Raw genomic sequence first — 23,336 nt, forward strand, 5'->3', positions numbered from 1 at the left:
GCGACAGTGTCGCAAAGATCGTCTGCTTTTGTGACCTAATCTTCGCTTGCGTCGCGAACTTGTCAACTCTCCACGTCCACGGTACGGACAAGCCCGCGCTCTTGTCAATATCTGTGCATACAGGCAAGGATTCTCACCGGGGTCGGGCCGTCGCGTCATCCGTGTTAAAGGGCTTCAGACCGTGTTAAACCCATCACGAGTCAGGCCTGAAGCGCTTTGTTTCATACTGCCTAGGGGTTCTCAGATTTTTTGGTCTCGGGGACCTTTACACTTAAAATTGTTAAGGATCCCAAAGAACTTTTGTTTATATGGGTTGTATCTATTGATATTTACAGTATTAGTAATTAAAGCAGAAAATTTTGAAAATATTTATTAATTCATTGAAAAATAGCAATAATCATGTTAACATAAATAACCTTCATTTAAAATTACTGTAATTTTCTAAAACAAAAAAATTTAGAACAGTGGCGTTGTTTTACAGTCTTGAAATGTCTTTAATGTGTGGTTTAAAATAAGCAGCCCGAATTCTCATATCTGTTTATACATTCAGTCTGTTGAGAAATGTTTTGGTTGAAACATGAAGAAAGTCAGGTCTCACAAAGATATGTATGTAATTGGAAAAGGGAGGAACTCTCAGGTCCCTGAAAGGGCCTTCCTTGGGCCAGTTTTTGAGAGCCACAGTTTCAGAGCAGTGTTTCTGAAACGTCGTAGGTTTTTCCATCCTGACCCAACACACGTGTGTATGTATAACGTGAAAACAAAGATGCAATTTGAAGTTTCCTATGCTCTTCTATTTTATTCTATTTCAGTTTTGGTTTTTTCTTAAATGTTGGTAGGTTGTGCAACCCACTAAATGGGTTTCATGATTTACCTGTGGATTGCAACCTACAGACAGAAAAACACTATCCAGAGGGTTCCATTGGTTTGTTTTTCAAGAAAAAGTTTGATTTTGCTAGGAAATATGTCTACAGTTGTACATTATAATGTCAGATAGTGATAGAATTTTCACAACAGGTCGGTGCTAGGTCAACCCCCTTGCTTTACAGAGGCTCAAAGCAGTGGCGTGACTAGCACAGTTTAAAGAGCCAAGTCTCTTTAGTAAAAATGTACATCCTGTGTTAAACTATTGCCTAGTTAGTCCAGTATGAAGGTTTTGGTTTTGGACAAACAACAATGGATTTTTAGTTTGGAGATGAGGAGATATATTTGTGTTGCAAATAGGAATGCCTGAGAGAGTACAAATGGACAAGTACTGAGAGCTGGGACTAGGCATGTCACCATCAATCCTACAGCTGCTGTGTGTAAAGTGGATGATGTAAGAATGAATAGATGGGTCGCTTAAATTGATCCAGAATACCGGAAAAACAAGTACTGTATTTGAGAGTGATTCAGTTTCATTTTCAGTTGTAGTACTATCCTTGAAAAATACATGGATTAAATCTTAATAAACTGAATTACAGTGAGACCTGCTGAATCACCATGCCTGTATTTATAACTAGAAGAAATAAGATGTTTTTCCCTTATTAATAGTGCAGAAGTAGTAACAAATGGCTCTTTGATGTTTGTTTTTATTTTTATTTTTGTATTACTTTATGCTGATCATTGCCGTTCTGCTCATTGTCTTTCTTCTACAGGATAGATTACACTTGATTATATTTGGGTTCAGTCAGTCAGTCACCATCATTTTCCAGTACTGCTTGTCTGGTTACCTTGACTGAAGTTTAGAGTGTTAAAATAACCTCTTCATTTACCCCCCGGAGATGGAGAATTTCATCCTATTTGCTTGATTTTTACTCATTTAACTTCAGGTGTTAATATAATCTCTTGATTTGCTCCCAGGTATGGACAATTTCATCTATTACATGTATGTTTGAATAAATCAATTCCAGAGTAACTTTGCATTCTTGGTTTTCAGGTTTTTGAGAGGCTTGTCTCTTGCCTCATGTTTTGCCTTCATAAAGTGAAGATATCTTCAGAATAGTGACTTTTGAATCACCACAATATTCCCAGTCAAAGGATGAAGTTCAGTGAGGTTGGTCGCATATATTGTTGTAAACATTTTCACAAAGTAAGAAAATGTTTTCAAAATTTATAAAATATGTATGCTCACATCTCGTCACAAAACATGATTATGTATTTTTAAGTTTGCATAGCATCTTAAAAATTTTAAAGGAAAAGTAATTAGCTTGATTAAATAGAATACATTAACTGAAAATTTACTCCCTTTATAAAAAACTGCCACTCCATAGTAGGATCATGTGGCTTCCTTCTGAGTACTTTGTAAAAGGAGCTGGCATTTAGAAGGGAACAGGTTGATCTGAACTAAAGAGAAGAAGAGAGAAACCCTGCAGTTTCCCTCTATAGCAGTAAGTAAATAGTGGGGCAGCACATTTCTTGGTGGATACGGAGCGTTCATTCATAGCCTGCGTTTATTAGGTTCCTAACTGAATTGGGTCCTTGCAATGGGTGCTATAAGGATGAAAAAATAGAGATAAAAATAATGACAAACATGGTTTCTGTATATAAAAGGGTTTGGGGGAAATGAAACAAATATTCTAAAACTTCTAAAGAATTTAAATAAGTTTTAGAAATAAATTATAAACTATATACACATGCTGAAGAATGGAAAGCCATAAAATGATCTAATTGAATGGGCGTTAGTCAGGAAAAGTTTCTTAGAAAGGATTACTCAAACTAGATTAATGAAGCAGTGGGAGAGAACCCACTCATTGAGACATACTATTAAACAGAACCTAAAATTCAACCAAGCAGACTTCAGTTAGTTTATCAAATCTGTTCTCTAATTCACATGAAGTTTCAGAACACTGGGGATAAAGAAAACAGTGTAAAATCTTCTACAGAGAAAAATCAGTTGGCAAGTAAAGAATCTGGAATTAAAATGGCAGACATCTCAACAATTCTGGAAGCTAGAAGACAAGGGAGAATTGCTTTCAAAATCCTGAAGGAACATGATCCATCCTAGAATTCTATACCTGTCAAACTATCATTAAGTACAAGGGAAGAATAATACTCTGGGGAAAGCCAGCACCCCTGTAAGCAGTCCAACTGCTCTGAGGCTGCCGTGCTTGAAGAAGCCTGAACAAGCCCGAGCAGCGAGAGCAGAGAGCTCCTGAGACCGTATAAAACACGATACTCCACCAACCCCAGCTGCTCCAGTCCTCCAGCTGTTCCAGCGCCAGCCTCCCTCTGACTGCAACCTCAGTGAGAGACTCCAGGCCAGAACAGCTTAACTCCTCCTAAATTCCTGTCTCACAGAAACCAGGAGATAATAAAATCGTTGTTTTATGCCACTAAATTTTGAGATGGTTTGTTACACAGCAATAGCAACTGGAAGAGTTACTAAAAATTTTACAATCTGTGAATTGTGGTCTACCGAAATAAGGGGCTAAACCAAGGAAGAGAAAAGCATAGGCTTTTTTCTCTTCTGCCTCACTGGAAAGAGGCAAAAGGAATTCCCAGGATGACAGTTGGGCCTGCAGGCCTAGAGAGATGCTGGTCAGATTGAGACAAGAGAAGACTCCAGGAGAGAAGAAGCTGAAAAAATACCTGCTACGTCCAATAAAGATCTGAGGCCCCTGAAACTATGGCCCCCAGATACTCTGTTCACTCAAAACTGAAACCATTCCCAAAGCCCACTTTTCAGACAAAGATTAGACAGGCCTTTATAATAAAACAAAAAATAATGCATATGAGGAACATGCTTCTTAGTTCAAATATGTGAGAACAAATGGGCAGCTCCTGTCCAAAAGCAGGATGAGAAGGCAGGAAGGGACAGGAACGGGATGAATGAACATAGGGAACCTGGAAGCATGCTGTAACATTGTGAGGATTGCAACCAAAGTCACAAAACAATATACATATAAATTTTTGAATAAGAAATTGAGCTGTACACTTTCTCTTAAAGCACACTTAAAAGAAGAAAGATCTGAAGGCCTTCTCTGTGGCAGAAATTTAGCAGGCATCGGGGATGTACCAGTGAGCAAGATAGACCAAATGTCTGCTTCAAGAAGCATGCATTTTGGAGGAAGATGAGACATAATAAAGGAATGTACTAATAAATATATAAATATCTACACTTTTGGTTTTGTATGTTTACATATGATGTGTTTGAATATCTTAAAAGCATACTTTTCCGGAATTGGGTATGTAAAAAAATTGTAATTGACACATTAAAAACTAAACAAATGGAAAATCAGGCAATTATTAACTCTAAGAGAAGCAAAATGAATGTATATAACAGTACCCTAGGTGGCTCAGCTGTGAATAATAATAATAAGAGATAACACACATAATACTTACGTGTGCCAGGCAGTGTCCTAAGAGCTTTTCCTTAACCTAAAACCCCTGGAGTCATACATGTTTCAAAATTCTGGTTTTTTCTTTCAGATCTTAGAAAGGTAATACAGTGCATAAGGAGCCCTGGTGGCACAGTGGTTGAAGCTCTCGGCTACTAACCAAAAGGTTAGCAGTTTAAGCCTACCAACTGCTCTGCAGGAGAAATATTTGGTAGTCTGCTTCCATAAAGGTTACAGCCTTAGAAGTCCTATGGGGCAGTTCTTCCATGTCCTATAGGGTCACTATAGGGTGGCTATAGGGTTTCTATGCGTCAGAATCAACTCGAAGGCAATGGTTTTTTGTTTTGTTTTTAATACAATGCATACAGTCTTTATTACTTAACACACCTGTAGGGGTCTGAGCAGCATCCTGAATTCAAAGTAAAATTTACATGGTGAAACATATGAACATTCAAAATATGTGGGATAAACAAAAACTTTAAATAGCTTTAGATCACTTTGTGTCAGCTTTTGCCAACAAATGAGTTATAAAAGAACTTTCAGTATCAGAGTTTAAATTTCAGAATTGTGGTTAGGGGACTGTGGACCAGAATTAATTCATTTTATCCTTACAACAACCCTATTAGATAGCTCCTAAGGTGATCCAACTGAATGTGGAAATTATAGAACAATATCATTAATATCACATGCAAGGAAAATTTTGCTGAAGATCATTCAAAAGCGGCTGCAGCAGTATATCGACAGGGAACTGCCAGAAATTCAGGCCGGTTTCAGAAGAGGACGTGGAAACAGGGATATCATTGCTTATGTCAGATGGACCCTGGCTGAAAGCAGAGAATACCAGAAGGATGTTTACCTGTGTTTTATTGATTATGCAAAGGCATTCGACTGTGTAGATCATAACAAACTATGGATAACACTGCAAAGAATGGGAATTCTAGAACACTTCATTGTGCTCATGAGGAACCTTTACATAGATCAAGAGGCAGTTGTTTGGACAGAACAAGCATAACAACGATTATAAGGGTGGCGCAGGACTGGGCAGTGTTTCGTTCTGTTGTGCGTAGGGTCGCTATGAACCAGAACTGACTCGCTGGCACCTAACAACAACAACAACAACAACATTAGCTTCCTATTTTACATGCAAAGAACTAAAGGAAGCACAGAGAATCTAAGTGGCTTCACCCTAAGTTACTAAGCTAAAAAGCTGCTTAGTCCTTAAAAAAGTAAAACTGAATAGTTCAAGTGTAGTCAAACTATTTGATTTTTAGAATGTTGTATATTTATTATTATTATTTTAGTAAGAAATATTTTTCTGCCCCGATATGGAAGGATCCAATATATATGGGTAAGGAAAAATATTTTAAATAGTGTGCATATTAAAAAAAAAAAAATTAGTTGCATCGAGTCAGTTCTGACTTGCGGTGACCCTATGTGTTGGAAGCAGATTGCCAGGCCTTTCTTCTGAGGTGCCTCTGGGTTCAAATAGCCAACCTTTCAGTTAGTAGTCAAGCATCCAACTGTTTGCACCACCCAGGGCCTCCGGTGTACATAAAACTATCATTAAAATTTAAATGTCTGTGTGTAAAACATGTAATTAGATGTTCAGTTTCTGGAAGACTGCATAAGAAGCTGGAAACAGTGTCTCCCAGGAGGCAAGCTAGGGGACTGGAGGATAGGAGTAACAGAGAAATGTTTTTGTAGTGTATTTTTTTCTTTTTCTTTTTCTTTTTTATTGTGCTTTAAGTGAAAGTTTACAATTCAAGTCAGTTTGTTATACAAAACTTATACACACATTGTCATGTGACCCTAGTTGCTGCCCTCTCCACTCTGTATTTCCCATGTCCATTCAACCAGCTGCTGTCCCTTTCTGCCTTATCATCTCACCTCCGGACAAGAGCTACCCATTTGGTCTCATGTATCTACTTAAACTAAGAAGCATACTCTGCCCAAGTATCATAAAATGTCTTGTAGCCCTGTCTAATCTTTGTCTGAAGAGTGGGCTTTGAGAATGGTTTTAGTTCTGGGTTAACAGAGAGTCTAGGGCCATGTCTTCTAGGGTCCCTCCAGTTTTAGCTGGACCGTCAAGTCTGATCTTTTTACTAGAACTTGAGTTCTGCACCCCACTTTTCTCCCTCTCCATCAGGGACTCTGTTGTGTTCCCTGTCAGGACAGACATTGGTGGTAGTCGGGCACAATCTAGTACTGGTCTAAGGCTGATGGAGTCTCTGGTATATATGGCCGTTTCTGTCTCCTGGACTCATATTTTCCTTATGTCTTTGGTGTTTTTCATTCTCCTTTGCTACAGGTGAGTTGGAACTAGTTGAACGCATCTTAGATGGCCGCTTGCTAGGTTTTAAGACCCCAGGTGCCACTCACCAAAGTGGGGTGTAGAACATTTCCTTAATAAACTTTGTTATGCCAATGGACTTACATGTCCCCTGAAACCATGGTCCCTAGACCCCTGCCCCTGCTATTCTGTCCCTTGAAGTGTTCGGTTGTATTCAGGAAACTTCTTAGCTTTTGGTTTAGTTCAGTTTTGCTGACTTCTCCTGTATTGTGTGTTGTCCTTCCCTTCACCTAAAATAATTCTTGTCTACTATCTTTTTTTTTTAACTAGTTAGTGAAATGCCTCTCCCACCCTCGTAACCTTCAAAGAATGTTTTCTTCTGTGTTTAAACCTTTTCTTGAGTTCTTGTAATGGTGGTCTCATACAATATTTGTCCTTTTGTGACTGACCAATTTCACTCAGCATAATGCCTTCCAGATTGATCTATGTTATATGAGATGTTTCGCAGATTCATCGTTCTTCGTCATTGCGTAGTACTCCATTGTGCGAATATACCATAATTTATTTATCCATTCATCCGTTGATGGGCACCTAGGTTGTTTACATCTTTTTGCTATTGTGAAGAGTGCTGCTATTGAAGTAGAGAAAATACATTTTCTCCAGTGTTTTAATACTAAAGTAGAGAGAATATATTTCCTTGTTTGTTTTAGTATAGCTGTATAAGCTGTGATTAATCTCTAGTCTTTAGAAAATAGCACAGGTTCTGTTCAAGATATGGCTGAGCAGCCTGTTCCACTCTTAACGTAACAAACACCCTAATACCTTACAACATGTTTTCTCCTATTCACAATGAGTGATTGAGAGCTTGACATTACTAACGCCATAATGATGCTTTAAGTAATCTCTAAAAACATTTTTTTATTACACCAGCTGCACCGGTCTCTTCCAAAGGGGTGCGGAGCTCTCTCAACTCCTGTGGCGTTGGTCTCTCTTCTCTTCTTTGTTCTCTAGAGAAATGGCCTTCAGCCTATAAGATGGCAGCTAGAAAAGATGCCTGACATTTTTAATCTGCAACTTTATTTTTTGCTCCCTATCTCAGCCAGAGTGGACTTGGCAGAACAGTTCCACTAGCCGAGAGAGTCTTACGTGAGTTTTTTTTCAGCCTGTTACAAACATACTGATTAGAGTCCAGATGTCTGACATACATATCTTTAGTTTAATAAAGAGTTTCTTGTAGTTGCTTTGTGATGTATAAGACCATCTGTGGGCTACGTGCTTAAAAACGTTAGGTAACCCTAACCTTCCCCCTATAAAACCCTTTCTCTAGCTCTTTAAAATTAGACAGAATGTAGGAGAAATTTAACCCCCTCTGTCTCTTGAATACCGGTATTCAATAAAGCCCTCTTGCTGCTTACCTCCTCCTGTCTCAGTATTGGCTTTGTGGCAGGTGGCTTGAATCCACGATTTGCGGTAACACTATGAACATGGGTGTGCATATATCTATTCATGTGAAGGCTCTTATTTCTCTAGGATCTATCCCAAGGAGTGGAATTGCTGGCTTATATGGTAGTTGTATTTCTAGCTTTTTTTTTTTTAAAAAAAAAGAAGCACCAAATCAATTTCCAAATGGTTGTACCATTTTACATTCCTACCAGCAGAGTATAAGTGTTCAAGTCTCTTCACAACCTCTCCAACATTTATTATTTTGTGTTCTTTGGATAAATGCCAGCCTTGTTAGGGTGAGATGGTATCTCATTGTAGTTTTGATTTGCATTTTTGGGGGTTTTTTTTTTTTTTTTTAATGGCTAATGATCATGAGCATTTCCTCAAGTATCTGTTGGCTACCTGAATGGCATCTTTGGTGAAGTGACTGTTCATATCTTTGCCCCTTTTTTATTTGGGTTATTTGTCTTTTTGTTCTTGAGGTTTTGCAGTATCTTGTAAATTTTAGAGATTAGACACTGATGAGGTTTGTCATAACCAAAAATTTTTTCCCACTCCGTTAAGTTGTCTTTTTGCTCTTTTGGTGCAGTCTTTGGATGAGCATAAGTATTCAATTTTTAGGAGCTCCCAGTTATCTAGTTTCTCTTCTGGTGTTTGTGCATTGTTAGTAATGTTTTGTATTCTGTTTATGCCACGTATTAGGGCTCGTAGTATTGTCCCTATTTTTTCTTCCATGATCTTTGTCATTTTAGATTTTATATTTAGTTCTTTGGTCCATTTTGAGTTTGTTTTGTGCATGGTGCACGGTATGGGTCTTGTTTCATTTTTTTTGCAGATGGATATCCAGTTATGCCAGCACCATTAGTTAAAGAGACTGTCTTTTCCCCGATTAACAGACTTTTGGCTTTTGTCAAATATCAGCTGCTAATAGGTGGGTGATTTTATGTCTGAATTCTCAATTCTGTTCCATTGGTCTATGTATCTGTTGTTGTACCAGTACCAGGCAGTATTGACTACCATGGCGGTATTAATAGGTTCTAAAATCAGGTACTGTGAGGCTTCCCACTTTGTTCTCCTTCAGTAATGCTTTACTTATCCGGGGCCTCTTCCCTTTTCATATGAAGTTGGTGATTTGTTTCTCCATCTCATTAAAAAATGCCATTGGAATTTGGGTCCGGATTGCATTGTATCTATAGATCGCTTTGGGTTGAACAGATATATTCACAATGTCAAGTATTCCTATCCATGAGAAAGATATGTTTTTCCACTTATGTGGGTATCTTTTGGTTTCTTGCACTACTGCCTTGTAGTTTTCTTTGTATACATGTTTTATATCTCTGGTTAGATTTATTCCAAAGTATTTTATCTTCTTGGGGGCTATTGTAAATAGTACTGATTTGGTGAATTCCTCTTCGACGTTCTTTGTTGGTGTAGAGGAATCCAACTGATTTTTGTATGTTTATCATGTGTCCTGATACTATGCTGAAATCTAGTAGTTCCAGTCATTTTCTGGAGGATATTTTAGGGTTTTCTGTGTGTAAGATCATGTCATCTGCAAATAGATATGCTTTTACTTCTTCCTTACCAATCTGGATGCCCTGTATTTCTTTTTCTAGCCTAATTGCTCTGACTAGGACCTCTAGCACAATGTTGAATAAGAGTTGTGATAAACGGCATCCTTGTCTGGTTCCTGTTCTCAAGGGGAATGCTTTCATATTCTCCATTTAGGATGATGTTGGCTGTTGCCTTCGTATAAGTGCCCTTTATTGTTGAGAAATTTCCCTTCTATTCCTATTTTGCTGAGAATTTTTATCATGAATGGGTATTGGACTTTGTCAGATGCTTTTTCTGCATCAATTGATAAGATCATGTGGTTCTTGTCTTTTATTTATGTGATAGATTACATTGATTGTTTTTCTGATGTTGAACCATCCCTGCATACCTGGTACGAATCCCACTTGGTCGTGGTGATTTTTTTTTTTTTTTTTTTGATACGTTCTTGATTTCTAGAATTTTGTTAAGGATATTTGCATCTATGTGCATGAGGGATATTGGTCTGTAATTTTCTTTTTTTGTGATGTCTTTACCTGGTTTTGGTATCAGGGTTACACTGGCTTCATAGAATGAGTTAGTAGTAGTGGTGTTAACTCTTCTCTGAAGGTTTGGAAGAATTCTTCAGTGAACTCATCAGGGCCAGGGTTTATTTTTCTTGTTGTTGTTGGGAGTTTTTACATTACCTTTTCAATCTTTTATTTAGTGTTCTACCTCTGTTTGTGTTAGTTTAGGTAGGTAGTATGTTTCTAGAAATTCATCCATTTCTTCTAGGTTTTCAAATTTGTTAGAGTACATTTTTCATAGTGTTCTGTTATGATTCTTTTAATTTCAGTTGGGTCTGTTGTGATATCGCCCATCTCATATCTTATTCGGGTGATTTGCTTCCTCTTCTGTTTCTCTTTTGTCAGTTTGGCTAGTGGTTTATTGATTTTGTTGATCTATTCAGAGAATCAGCTTTTGGTCTTGTTAACTCTTTCAATTGTTTTTCTTTTCTCTATTTCATTTAATTCTGCTGTAATTTTTATTATTTGCTTTCTTCTGGTGCCCAAGGACTTCTTTTGCTGCTCTCTTTTTATTTTTTCAAGTTGTCAGGTTCATGCTTTGATTTTCACCCTTCTTTTGGATGTGTGCATTTATTGATATAAATTGACCTCTGAGCACTGCTTTTGCTGTGTCTCAAAGGATCTGGTAGGATGTGTTTTCATTCTCATTTGATTCTGTGAATTTCTTTATTCTGTCCTTAATTTCTTCTATAACCCAGTAGCTTTTGAGCAAGGTGTTGTTCGGTTTCCATGTGGTTCATTTTTTTTTCCTTGCTTTTTCTGTTATTGATTTCTACTTTTATGGCTTTATGGTCAGAAAAGATGCTTTGTAAATATTTCAATGCTTTGGATTCTGTTAAGGCTTGCTTTATGGCCTAATATGTGGTCTATTCTGGAGAATGTTCCATGTGCATTGGAAAAAAATTGTACTTGGCTACTCCTGGGTGGAGTATTCTGTATATGATATGAGGTCAGGTTGGTTGACTGTGACGTTTAGATCTTCCATGTTTTTATTGAGCTTTGTTCTTGATCTTCTGTCCTTCACTAAAAGTGGTGTGTTGAAGTCTACTATTATTGTGGAGCTATCTATCTCTCTTTTCAATGCTGTTAGAGTTTATGTATTTTGGAGCGCTGTCATCGGGTGTGTAAATATTTATTATAGTTATGTTCTCCTGGTGTATTGACCCTTTAATCATTATACAGCATCCTTCCTTATCCTGGAAACCCTGATGGCTCTGTGGTTAAGAGCTACGGCTTGTAACCACAAGGATGGCAGTTTGAATCCATCACTCACTCCTTGGAAACTCTGTGGGGCAGTTCTACTCTGTCCTATAGGGTTGCTATGGGTCAGAATCGACTCAATGGCAGAGGCTTTAGTTTGGCTCCTTACCCTTTGTGGCAGATTTTACTTTAAACTCCATTTTATCAGAAATTCATATTACCACTCCTACTTTTTTTTGATTGTTGTTTACTTGATCTATTTTTTTCCATCTTTAGAGTTTTAGTTTGTTTTTAAGCCTACAGTGTCTCTTGTAGGCAGCATAAAGTAGGATCGTGTTCTTTTATCCATTCTGCCACTGTCTCTTTATTGGTACATTTAGTTAATTTACATTCAGTGTGATTATTCATAGGTATGAGTTTAAAAAAAAATTTTTTTTTTTTTACTTTATGAGTTTAGTGCTGTCATTTTGATGTCTTTTTTTGTGTGTTGCTGACAGTTTCTTTGTTCCACTTAATTTTCTGCCCTGAGTTTTTTTTTTTTTTTTAATTGTGCTTTAAGTGAAAGCTTACAAATCAAGTTGGACTCTCATACAAATATTTATAAACACCTCGCTATATACTCCTAATTACTCTCCCCCTAATGAGACAGCATACTCTTTCCCTCCACTTTCTCATTTTGTGTCCATTTGGCCAGCTTCTGACCCCCTCTACCCTCTCATCTCCCCTTCAGACAGGAGATGCCAACATAGTCTCATGTGTCTACTTGATCCAAGTAGCTCATTCTTCACCAGTATCATTATCTATCCCATAGTCCAGTCCAATCCCTGCTGAAGAGTTGGTTTTGGGAATGGTTCCTGTCTTGAGCTAACAGAAAGTCTGGGGACCGTGACCTCTGGGGTCCTTCTAGTCTCAGTCAGACCATTAAGTCTGGTCTTTTTACAACAATTAGAGGTCTCCACCCTACTGCTCTCCTGCTCCCTCAGGGGTTCTCTGTTGTGTTCCCTGTCAGGGCAGTCATCGGTTGTAGCTGGGCACCATGTAGTTCTTCTGGTCTCAGGCTGATGTAGTCTCTGGTTTATGTGGTGCGTTCTGTCTCTCGGGCTCATAATTACCTTGTATCTTTAGTGTTCTTCACTCTCCTTTGTTCCAGGTGGGTTGAGGCTTATTGATGGATCTTAGATGGCTGCTTGCTAGCGTTTAAGACCCCAGATGCCACTCTCCAAGTGGGATGCAGAATGTTTTCTTAATAGATTTTATTATGCCAACTGACTTAGATGTCCCCTGAAAAACCATGGTCCCCAAACCCCCACCCCTGCTACACTGGCCTTTGAAGCGTTCAGTTTATTCAGGGAACTGCTTTTGGTTTAGACCAGTTATGCATACCTCTCCTGTATTCTGTATTGTGTTTCCCTTCATCTAAAATAGTTCTTATCTACTATCTAATTAGTAAAAATCCCTGTCCCTGCCATCCTCCTTACCCCCCTCTCGTAACCACGAAGGAACATTCTTTTCTCTGTTTAAACTATTTCTTGAGTTCTTATACTAGTGGTCTTACACAGTATTTGTCCTTTTGCAGCCGACTAATTTCACTCAGCATAATGCCTTTCAGATTCCTCCATGTTATAAAATGCTTCATGGATTCATCATTGTTCTTTATATATGCGTAGTATTCCATTGTGTGAATATACCATAATTTATTTATCCATTCATCCAATTATGGGCACCTTGGTTGCTTCCATCTTTTTGCGATTGTAAACAGTGCTGCAGTGAACACGGACGTGCATATATTTGTTTGTGTAAAGGCTCTTATTTCTCTAGGATATATTCCAACTAGTGGAATGGCTGGATTGTATGGTAGTTCTATTCCTAGTTTTTTAAGGAAGTGCGAAATAGGTTTCCGAAGTAGTTGTACAGTTCTACATTCCTACCAGCAGTGTATAAGTGTTCCAGTCTCTCCACAACTTCTCCAACATTTATCATTTTGTGTTTTTTGGATTAATGCCAGCCTTGTTGGAGTGAGATGGAATCTCATTGTAGATTTGATTTGCATTTCTGTAATGACTTTTTTTTAATGACTAATGATTGTGAGCATTTCCTCATGTATCTGTTAGCTACCCGAATGTCTTCTTTACTGAAGTGCCTGTTTATATCCTTTGCCCATTTTTAAATTGGGTTATTTGTCTTTTTGCAGTTGAGATTTTGCAGTATCATGTAGATTTTAGAGATCAGACGCTGATCGGAAATGTCATAGCTGAAAACTTCTTCCCAGTCTGTAGGTGATCTTTTTACTCTTTTGGTGAAGTCTTTGGATGAGCATAGGTGTTTGATTTTTAGGAGCTCCCAGTTATCTGGTTTCTCTTCTGCATTGTTACTAATGTTTTGTATACTGTTTATGCCTTGTGTTAGGGCTCCTAGCATTGTCCCAGTCGAAAGAGTTAACAAGACCAAAAGCTGGTTCTTTGACAAAATTGATAAACCATTGGCCAAACTGACAAAGGAAAAACAGAAGAGGAAGCCAATAACCCGAATAAGAAATGAGATGGGCAATATTACAGTGGACTCAACTGAAATTAAAAGAATCACATCAGATTACTACAAAAAATTGTATTCTGAAAAATTTGAAAACCTAAAGAAATGGATGAATTCCTAGAAACGCACTACCTACCTAAACTATCACAAACAGAGGTAGAACAACTAAACAGACCCATAACAAAAGAAGAGATTGAAAAGGTGATCAAAAAACTCCCAACAGCCCTGGTCCGGAAGGCTTCATTGCAGAGTTTAACCAAACTTTCAGAGAAGACTTAACACCACTATTACTAAAGGTATTTCAGAGCATAGAAAAGGACGGAATACTCCCAAACTCATTCTACGAAGCCAGCATATCCCTGATACCAAAAGCAGGTAAAGACACTACAAAAAAAGAAAATTGTAGATCTATATCCCTCATGAATTTAGATGTAAAAATCCTCGACAAAATTCTAGCCAATAAAATTCAACAACATATCAAAAAAATAATTCACCATTACCAAGTGGGATACATACCAGGTATGCAGGGATGGTTACACATTAGAAAAGCAATTTGTATAATCCATTGTATAAATAAAACAAAAGACAAGAACCACATGATTTTATCAATTGATGCACAAAAGGCATTTGACAAATTTCAGCACGCATTCCTGTTAAAAACTCTCAGCAAAATAGGAATAGAAGGAAAATTCCTCAGCATAATAAAGGGCATTTATACAAAGCCTACAGCCAACATCATCCTAAATAGAGAGACTCTGAAAACATTTCCCTTGAGATCAGGAACCAGAGAAGGACGCACTTTATCACCACTGTTATTCAACATTGTGCTAGAGGTCCTAGCCAGAGCAGTGAGGCGGCTAGATAAAGAAATACAGGGCATCCAGACTGGTAAGGAAGAAGTAAAAGTAACTCTATTTGCAGATGACATGATCTTATACACAGAAAACCCTAAGGAATCCTCAGGAAAACTACTGAAACTAATAGAAGAATTCAGCAGAGTATCAGGATACAAAATAAACATTAAAAAAAATCAGTTGGATTCCTCTACACCAACAAAAAGAACATCGAAGAGGAAATCACCAAATCAGTACCATTTACAATAGCCCCCTAGAAGAGAAGATACTACCAGAAATGTAAAGAACCTATACATAGATAACTGCAAGGCAGTAGGGCAAGAAACCAAAACAGACCTATGTAAGCCGAAAAACATACCTTGCTCATGGACAGGAAGACTTAACATTGTAAAAATATGTATTCTCCCAAAAGCGATCTATAGATACAATGCAATTTTGATTCAAATTCCAACAACTTCTTTATGAGATGGAGAAACAACTCACTACCTTCATATGGAAGGGAAAGAGGACCCGGATAAGTAAAGCATTACTTAAAAAGAACAAAGTGGGAGGCCTCATTCTACCTGATTTTAGAACCTATTATACCACCACAGTAGTCAAAACAGCCTGGTACTGGTTACTGGTACAACAACCAGATACATAGACCAATGGAACAGAATTGAGAATCCAGACATAAGTCCATCCACATATGAGCAGCTGATATTTGACAAAGGCCCAAAGTCTCCTAAATGGGGAAAAGACAGGCTGCTTAAGAAATGGTGCTGGCATAACTGGATATCCATCTGCAAAAAAATGAAACAAGACCCATACCTCACACCATTCACAAAAACTAACTAAAAATGGAACAAAGACCTAAATATAAAATCTAAAACAATAAAGATAATAGAAGAAAAAATAGGTACAACGCTTAGGAGCCCTAATACATGTTTTTCTTTGTGTATTTTGTTTTCATCTGTTTCATTGTTGTTGATTTTGCATTGGCTGAGCCTTTATCTTTTTCTTGTTTTTTATTTTGATGTGTAGGACTGTTAGTTTCCTTTGTGGTTGTCTTAATATTTATCCTTATTTGTCTAAGTTTAAACCAATCTTTTATTTCTTTATATGGTCTTGACTTCCTCTCCATTGGAAAGATCTATGACTACATTTTTAGCACCTCTTTTTTATTTTGATGTTGCCATCTTTTACATAATGACATCTCTATTTCCCTGTTTTGAGTGTTTTAACTTTGATTTATGTTTGTGATTTCCATATCTGGGTTAATTCCTAGTTGCTCTGTCCTGTGTTCTAGTCTTGGCCTTTTATATAATGTTACTGATTTTGTAACTGGAGGACTCCCTTTAATATTTCTTGTAATTTTGGCTTGGTTTTTGCAAATTCCCTAAACTTCTGTTTACCTGGAAATGTCCTAATTTCACCACCATATTTGAGACATAGTTTTGCTGGATATATAATTCTTGGCTGGTAATTTTTTTTCCTTCAAGGCTTTATATATGTCATCCCATTGCTTTCTTGCCTGAATGGTTTCTGCTGAGTGGTCAGAGTTTAGTCTTATTGACTCTCCTTTGTACGTGACTTTTCTTTTATCCCTAGCCGCTCTTAAAATTCTCTCTTTATCTTCGTTTTTGGCAAGGTTTGATTATGATATGTCATGGTGACTTTCTCTTGGGATCTACCTTGTGTGGTGTTCAGTGAGCATCTTGAATAGATATCTTCTCATCTTTTACGATATCAGGGAAGTTTTCTGCCAAAAAATCTTCAACAATTCTCTCTCTATTTTCTGCTATCTTCCCCCACCCCCCATTCTGGTACTCCAGTCACTTTTAGGTTATTCCTCTTGGTAGAGTCCCACATGATTCTTAGGGTTTCTTCATTTTTTTTAATTCTTTTATCTGATTTTTCCTCAGATACGTTGGTGTCAAGTGCTTTATATTCAATCTCACTAATTCTGACTTCCATTGCCTCAATTCTGCTCCTCTGACTTTCTATTGAGTTGTCTAATTCTGAAATGTTAATCTTCTGGATTTCTGTTTGCTGTCTCTCTATGGAATCTTGCAGCCTGTTAAATTTGTCATTATGCTCTTGTATAACCTTCCTAAGTTCTTCTCGCTTTATCTGTGTGCTCTTTGGCGTGTTCTGTGTTTTGCCTGGTCTCCTTCCTGATCTCTTGAAGAATTCCGTATATTAATTCTTTTGTATTCTACCTCCAGTCATTCCAGGAAATTCTTTTCATCCAGAAGTTTTCTTGATTCTTTGTTCTGGGAGCTTAATGAAACCATCATGGTCTGCCTCTTTATGTGACTTGATATTTACTGTTGTCTCTGAGCCATCAATAAGTTATCATATTTATTTATTTTATGTTTGGTTACTCTGCCCTAGCTTCTTGTTTTCTTTTGATATGCCCAAATGGGCTAGTTGTGTGAGCTAGTTTGATTATTGGCACCTTTGAAGCTATAACATCCTATCACCAGGTGGCTAGAGCTGTTACTAGGTATGTGAGCCCAGAAGTCTGTTTACTTTTCTTGTATGGATTTAGCTCAGGTGTCTAGGCAGTCAGTCACCTAATGTGTGGTACAGGCTCTCACCTGCAGTCTTAGACAGTCAGGAGAGATTGGTGTAGGCACAGGTATTTGGCTGTAGTAGAGGGTCGTGTGCTGAGCAAGGCAGGGGGCTGACAGCCACCCCTGAGTATATGTGAGGACAGCATGTCCGTTCCCTAGAGCATGTAGGTGGGTGGGTTTCGCAGTCAGTCTATGGGCACCCAGTGCTGTTGGCTGTAAGGACTGGGAGTCACCACTTATTCTTGGACCCCTCTCATTGTTGATTAGGTGGTATGGGTGGAGTCACCGTTCCTCAGGCCCCTGACGTGGGTAGGTGAGGACCCTGCTTAATAGGCTAAGGCTAAGCAGTATCAAATGTCACGAACCTGCATCTCCACCATATAGCTGATACAGTTGAGGTTGGACTTCGGGTATATACCCTGTTACACTATGCTAATGAGAGCCTATGCTATGGTAATGGGCACACACAGGTCTATGCAGGGGTGAAAGGTATTCAAAGTCTGTGGACCCCTTATGCCTGTACCCAAGCAAAGGAGCTGTTTCTGCACTGCATCCCTGGCTTAGAGGAGCCAGCAGATTATATTTTCCTGTTCGTTAATTTGCTCTCTTTCCAAGGTTGGAAGAGTGGCTCAGGGTGCACGACAGGTCCTAATTCCTCATCACGGGACGCTGCAGTCTCTGAAGCCGGCTCAGACCCAGTGCAGAGCCAGAAGGAGGCAGGTAAATGGGAGAGAGGTTTTTCCCAAAGGGGTGTGTTTTGATCCTCGCAGTAGGTTAGATGCATGTACTTATCTTTGGCCAGTTAACCACTGCTTTTCATGGATCCTGTAGGCGTGAGTAGACTCTCCTCCAGACGTTCTCTCCCAATGTGGAAAACACATCCCGAACACCACTGGTTGCCTTACTGCGCTTGCACCAGCGGATCTGGCCTGCAGGGTACCGGTTCCCACCAGTCAGGTCTGGCAACTCCTTGCTGCTTCCAAACTGTCTCTCCCTCCCCCTGCTGCTCAGTCTGATTCCTCAACTTTGCCTTTGATGTTCAAGGCTCCTAGATTGTCATATATAATCGATTGACTTGTTTTTTTGGGGGGGTCTTTTTTGTAAGAGGGACCACAGGAAGTATCTGACTACTCCACTATCCTGGCACTGCCTATAGTGTATTTTTTTGTACCTTTTGAATTTCGTACCAAGTGACTGTATTCAAAGTAAAATTTAAATTAGTAAAAAGACTGATACCAAAATGTTAGTAGTGTTTAACTATGGATGCTGAGGTTTTCTACAATGAACACTTTTAGAACAAAAAAACAAAATACCAAACCCATTGCTGTCAAGTCAATTTCGACTCGTGGTGATCCCATGTGTTGCAGAGTGGAACTGCTCCATAGGCTTTTCCTGGCTGAAATCTTTATGGGAAGCAGCTCGCCAAGCCTTTCTTCTATGGAGCCACTGCTCCTTTAGGTTAGTGGCCCATCACATGCTTCTTGTACCCACTGGGGGCCTTAGTTGTAGACTTAGGGGGAAATTTTGTTGAGGGAATATTATTCAATCTGTATTTTCCTACTAATGTGGTATCTAGAATTCTTTGACCAGGGAGATCTTCAGAGTCTGAAGGATGAGTAAACCATAGGTTCATAGGCTGATAAAACTTTTTGTTATCTTCATACTTCATGGCAGGAAATGCATACTGTATAAACTGGAAATCACTGTTAGTTGTCTCAAATAATCTTTTTTGTGTTGGAGCTCTGTTTACCCAGTTAGAGTTATGAAAGATATTTGAATGTGAAGCTGATTATCTCATGGAAAAGTTACAGGCTATCTAGAAAAAGACAGAAAATAGACATCCCATAATAAAATTTATGCTGTTATTCACAATGATAGGAAATCCTTTCCCCAAGCCTCTTTCATCTCACCACCATTAATCTAATTCATTTTGTAAGATTTAAGTGTCAGCTCTAACGTACTAGTAAATGACTGCTTCCTGCTAAAATGTGAGTTTGGAAAATGTTGCATTATACTTCCTATGAAAATTTGCAGTTATATTGAGGAAAAGAGAACAGAAAAAATGTAATGAGTCAGGAATTAGTTCTTAGGACTGAGGCAAAGTTTGTCTTTTGAAACTTTTCTTCTTGAATATAGATTAGGTTAAGCGGCTGGCTTCAATTGCAGTCTTTAGGCCCTTCCTTGAAGCTTAGGGGTTACTGGGGAGTTTTATCCTTAAGAGACCTGTGGAGCAGACAGGATGAGGTCAGTGCACTCAACACTAGCAGAGCAGGAACAAACTGCTGGGGGAAGGGATTAGGAGGAACAAAGGAGGACACATGGGAGATGGGTGTTGGTAGAGGAAGCTGAGTAAGAAAAGTGATATGCAGCAAGGATACCAAAGAAACTAAAAACGGAAATATGAGTAAGAAGAGGAAAAAAGAAAAAAACAGTTTAAAGAGACAAAGGGAAGGGAGGAACCATCCAAAAGAAATGAGAATGGAATTTCTTTTTTAAAAAGCACATTATGAAATAGTACTGAGGTGGGGAAATATTGAAACAAAAGTGGGAAATAGTATAACCCCAATACTATAACCAAAGAGATGGAGAAAAATCAGGAGATTTACAGACTCCCCTGCCAGCCAATATTATTACAAATTAAAAGGAACCACTAAAATAGATTCAGCTGAAGCACAAAACAAAATAGAAATTTTCACTTTACAGTAAAACTACTCTGATTAAATCTCTTCACTGGTTTCCCAATTCAACTGGTGGTTTTAGACTCCTGTGAGAACACAGCATAAAGGCAGAGATTGCATCATCTCACCATGGGGCAGGAACCTCTGGTATGCAGGGTGTATCTGGCTGTCAGTATATTTTATCTAATCCACAGATGAATTATTACCAAGAGGCGATACACTGTCATTCATGCTTACAGTTATGAAAAAGATGTTATGATAGTAAAATCCTTAATGGAAATATGGCAAAAGGCCACAAGATGGTGATGGTATACCCTCAGTTGAAATGGTATATCCCAAGAGACCTCATTCATCTGCAAAATGAGATGTGCACACGCATGTGCGCACACACATACACGCACAGACTTGAAACAGGCTGCTAAAAAGCCATATTTAAAACCCCAATCAACACCCCTTCCCCCCCTCTTTGTCTTGCTAACCAGAAGCTTGTTTTGAGCAGGAAGTTGCAGCAGGTAGCGGCTCTGTCCACTGACTAGCCCTAGTTACACCTTGAAGCATGCACAGATTGAAATCACATCCTTCAACTGACCCCCCTGCCCACCCCCAAATATAGGCATGGGAGGGCTAAAGGCAGAAAATTCCAGGTACCAAACCCAACCCCCTGAAGCCATTGGAAACAAAAAGCTCCCCAGCCCCCTTAGTCAGTGAGCACGTGGCCTTAAGGTCACTAGACCCCACAACGATCCTTGTATGAGCAGACAATAAACTTGCCACTTTCTGCTTCCGTTGCAGTCAGTGTCCGTCTTATTTCAATCGGCTAATAAGATAGGACAAGAAACCGAGTGGCATTCGGTTACAAATTCTGGCGACTTCTGCCAGGACGGCTGACTGTGAAACCCGGTCAGTGAGTATCCGGACCCCTGATACCCCTTAAGGCGCGCCCGATCTCATTTGATCGTTAAGGGGTCTTGGGCGGCTGCCGTGATTCCCACTCCGGACAAAGTCCGCCGCTTCCGCACCTCAGCTCGGGAACAGAAACTGGACGGGAGAGGCCTCTAACTTCAGGTAAGCGCGCTGGGCCAGGTAGTTCCACTGGTCTCGGGAATTAGGCAAGAAGAGGGTGGCCAAGCGCAGTCCTAAGACTCAGACCCCATAAAAACGAGGGAAATAGGGGTTGTGGCCCACTGGGACCCACTTGCGCCAAATTAAGGGGCCCTCGCCCCATTGGCGGTTTGGGGGGGTTCAAGTCCCTCTGCGGTTTTTGGCAACATTCTTCTCTTTCTCATCTTAGTATCCACTCTGCTCTTTTCGCTCTCCGTATTTTATTTCCTCTTTTCCATGTAGAAAAGGATGTTTTTTTGTTTTTTTTTTTTTTCCCACCCCTGAGAAGACTGTAATCCCACGAATTACCAACCCTAGCTGTGGGTTGTAGATGTAGGTCTCGGTTTAAGAATAGCCCAAGAAAATAAGCTTGAGAGTCCCGTGGCCTTAAAGTTTTTTTTTTTTTTCTCTTTCTTAAAAAAAAATAAAAGAAGAGATACATGGCGAAAACAGATTTTCAGTCTAGACTGGGATCTGAATCAGAATACAGAGAACACCCTGGGCACAGTGTTAAGATTTTAAAAAGAGGTTATGTCCCAGAGCTAAAAAAAAACTCTTGGCTGCAGTGCATGAGACAAATAAGTTCCTTTTTCGCTAAAAGAAAAGCTTCAAAAACTGAAAGAAGTAGAGGGTTAAAAGTCTCCTGGCTAATAGAACTGGCCTGCCAAGTTTACTCTGAGATAAAGAGAAAGAAATTGTTATCTTTTGGCTTTCAAAATGCCTAAAGACACTTAAACATATGTAAATGAATCGGGGCGACCTAATCTTGTCTTCTACCTGGATTTAAAAGGTAGGTAGGGTGGGACAAAATCAGGCCTCCTCAGCCCCCAGCCCTCAGCCACCAAGGTCAAATAAAAATCATAATGACACACCCAAAATGGCCTAGAAAAATGTTTCCAACCCTAGCCAGAGACTTAAGAGGTTATATCCATATCAATAAATTGGTCAATTAAACAGAGACTTTGTGATTTCCAGAGCCAGTTGATGAAATCTTTAATGGCTAAAGTTAGATTGGAAATATATATATATGGGAAATAGTAAAAGTTAAATGAAAACTTGGAATATTTAAAGCAACTTTATTTCAAATTGTTATGATTTATGGTATACAGGCTTAAAATAATTTCTAAGACCTTTTAGGTAACTTATTGATGTTGAATTGAGTTAATAGATATTTGTCGTAATTTAAGCTTATATACTTTTGCTTTTTATACCACAAGAGAAAGGATATATGTGTGTGTATATTTGGGTCAGCTCATACATGAGTTCATTTTTGCCATTTAAAGGGGTGTACTATTTTTTTACTATAAGAGATATACAACAAAGACAAGTTTTAAGAAGTTTATTAAAAAGAAATTTATTTGGTATGGTCAAAAGTTTTATCTGAAGTTTAATGGTTTAATTTATGAGATTTTTAAGAGCTTTTATAGCACATAAATAATTAGGTTTCTCGCTGTTAAAATAGCAAAATTTTCTTTCATTTCTGAGTTAAAGAGTTAATTGATTTATGTAACCTGCCTCTAAAACAAAGGTTCGGTCTCATCAGAATAAGGTACCTGAGTCAGAAACCGAGCCACATGGCTTTAAGAAGAAAAAAGGCTAATGTTTTTAAGATCTTTGGTGAAATAACTTAAATATTGTTTCACAGTAACTTATGATAAACTCTTGACAAGTTTGAAACTTCATGGAAAGCCACAAAATTTTTATAAAAGTGCTGAAAAGGTTTATTTAACATGTTATAAAATACATGGAACCTGTTGTTAAAATCAAGAGAAGTGCTGATTCTTCCTCTTCGGGTTAAAATTTATATGTTAGTATTTCCTCTTATGTGTTTGCCTAATATTAGACAACAAATGCATAACATTATGTCACAATTTTATTTCTTTATTGCTAACTTGGTTCAAACTTTATTTTTTGAATCTAACATCATCAAAGCCAGTAGTTTTACTGGAGAATTCAAATCATTTACCTATGAAGTTATTTATTTTTTTTTATTACTATTCAGGTAGAGACTTGATAATCTTGGTATATTCTTAGTATATACTGACTATATGGTTTTATGTCTCAAGATTATTATGTGCTATGTCTGAAGTTCTTTAAAAATATGGTTATTAGTGGGTATATTTAAAAATATTTTTATCTGAAGTGTTTTTTTTTTAACTGATTTTATTCGGCCTTTGTATTATGCTTGTAATTAATTTCTATCAGGTCTTTGCCTTTTAAGAGTTATGTTTATAAATTAATCATGGCCAT

The 23,336-nt window shown here is 38.3% G+C and overlaps 1 long non-coding RNA gene across 1 annotated transcript; it reads left to right on the forward strand.

The window, feature by feature from the left end:
• The first annotated feature begins 12 nt into the window (after nucleotides 1–12).
• Nucleotides 13–23,234, forward strand: LOC126087388 (uncharacterized). Its single transcript, XR_007519753.1, has 3 exons — nucleotides 13–81; nucleotides 1,916–2,032; nucleotides 17,923–23,234. It is a non-coding gene; the product is annotated as an uncharacterized LOC126087388 (long non-coding RNA).
• Nucleotides 23,235–23,336: the final 102 nt, after the last annotated feature.

This window comes from Elephas maximus, chromosome 12 (genome assembly GCF_024166365.1).
Source record: "Elephas maximus indicus isolate mEleMax1 chromosome 12, mEleMax1 primary haplotype, whole genome shotgun sequence".
Classification (NCBI taxonomy): domain Eukaryota; kingdom Metazoa; phylum Chordata; class Mammalia; order Proboscidea; family Elephantidae; genus Elephas; species Elephas maximus.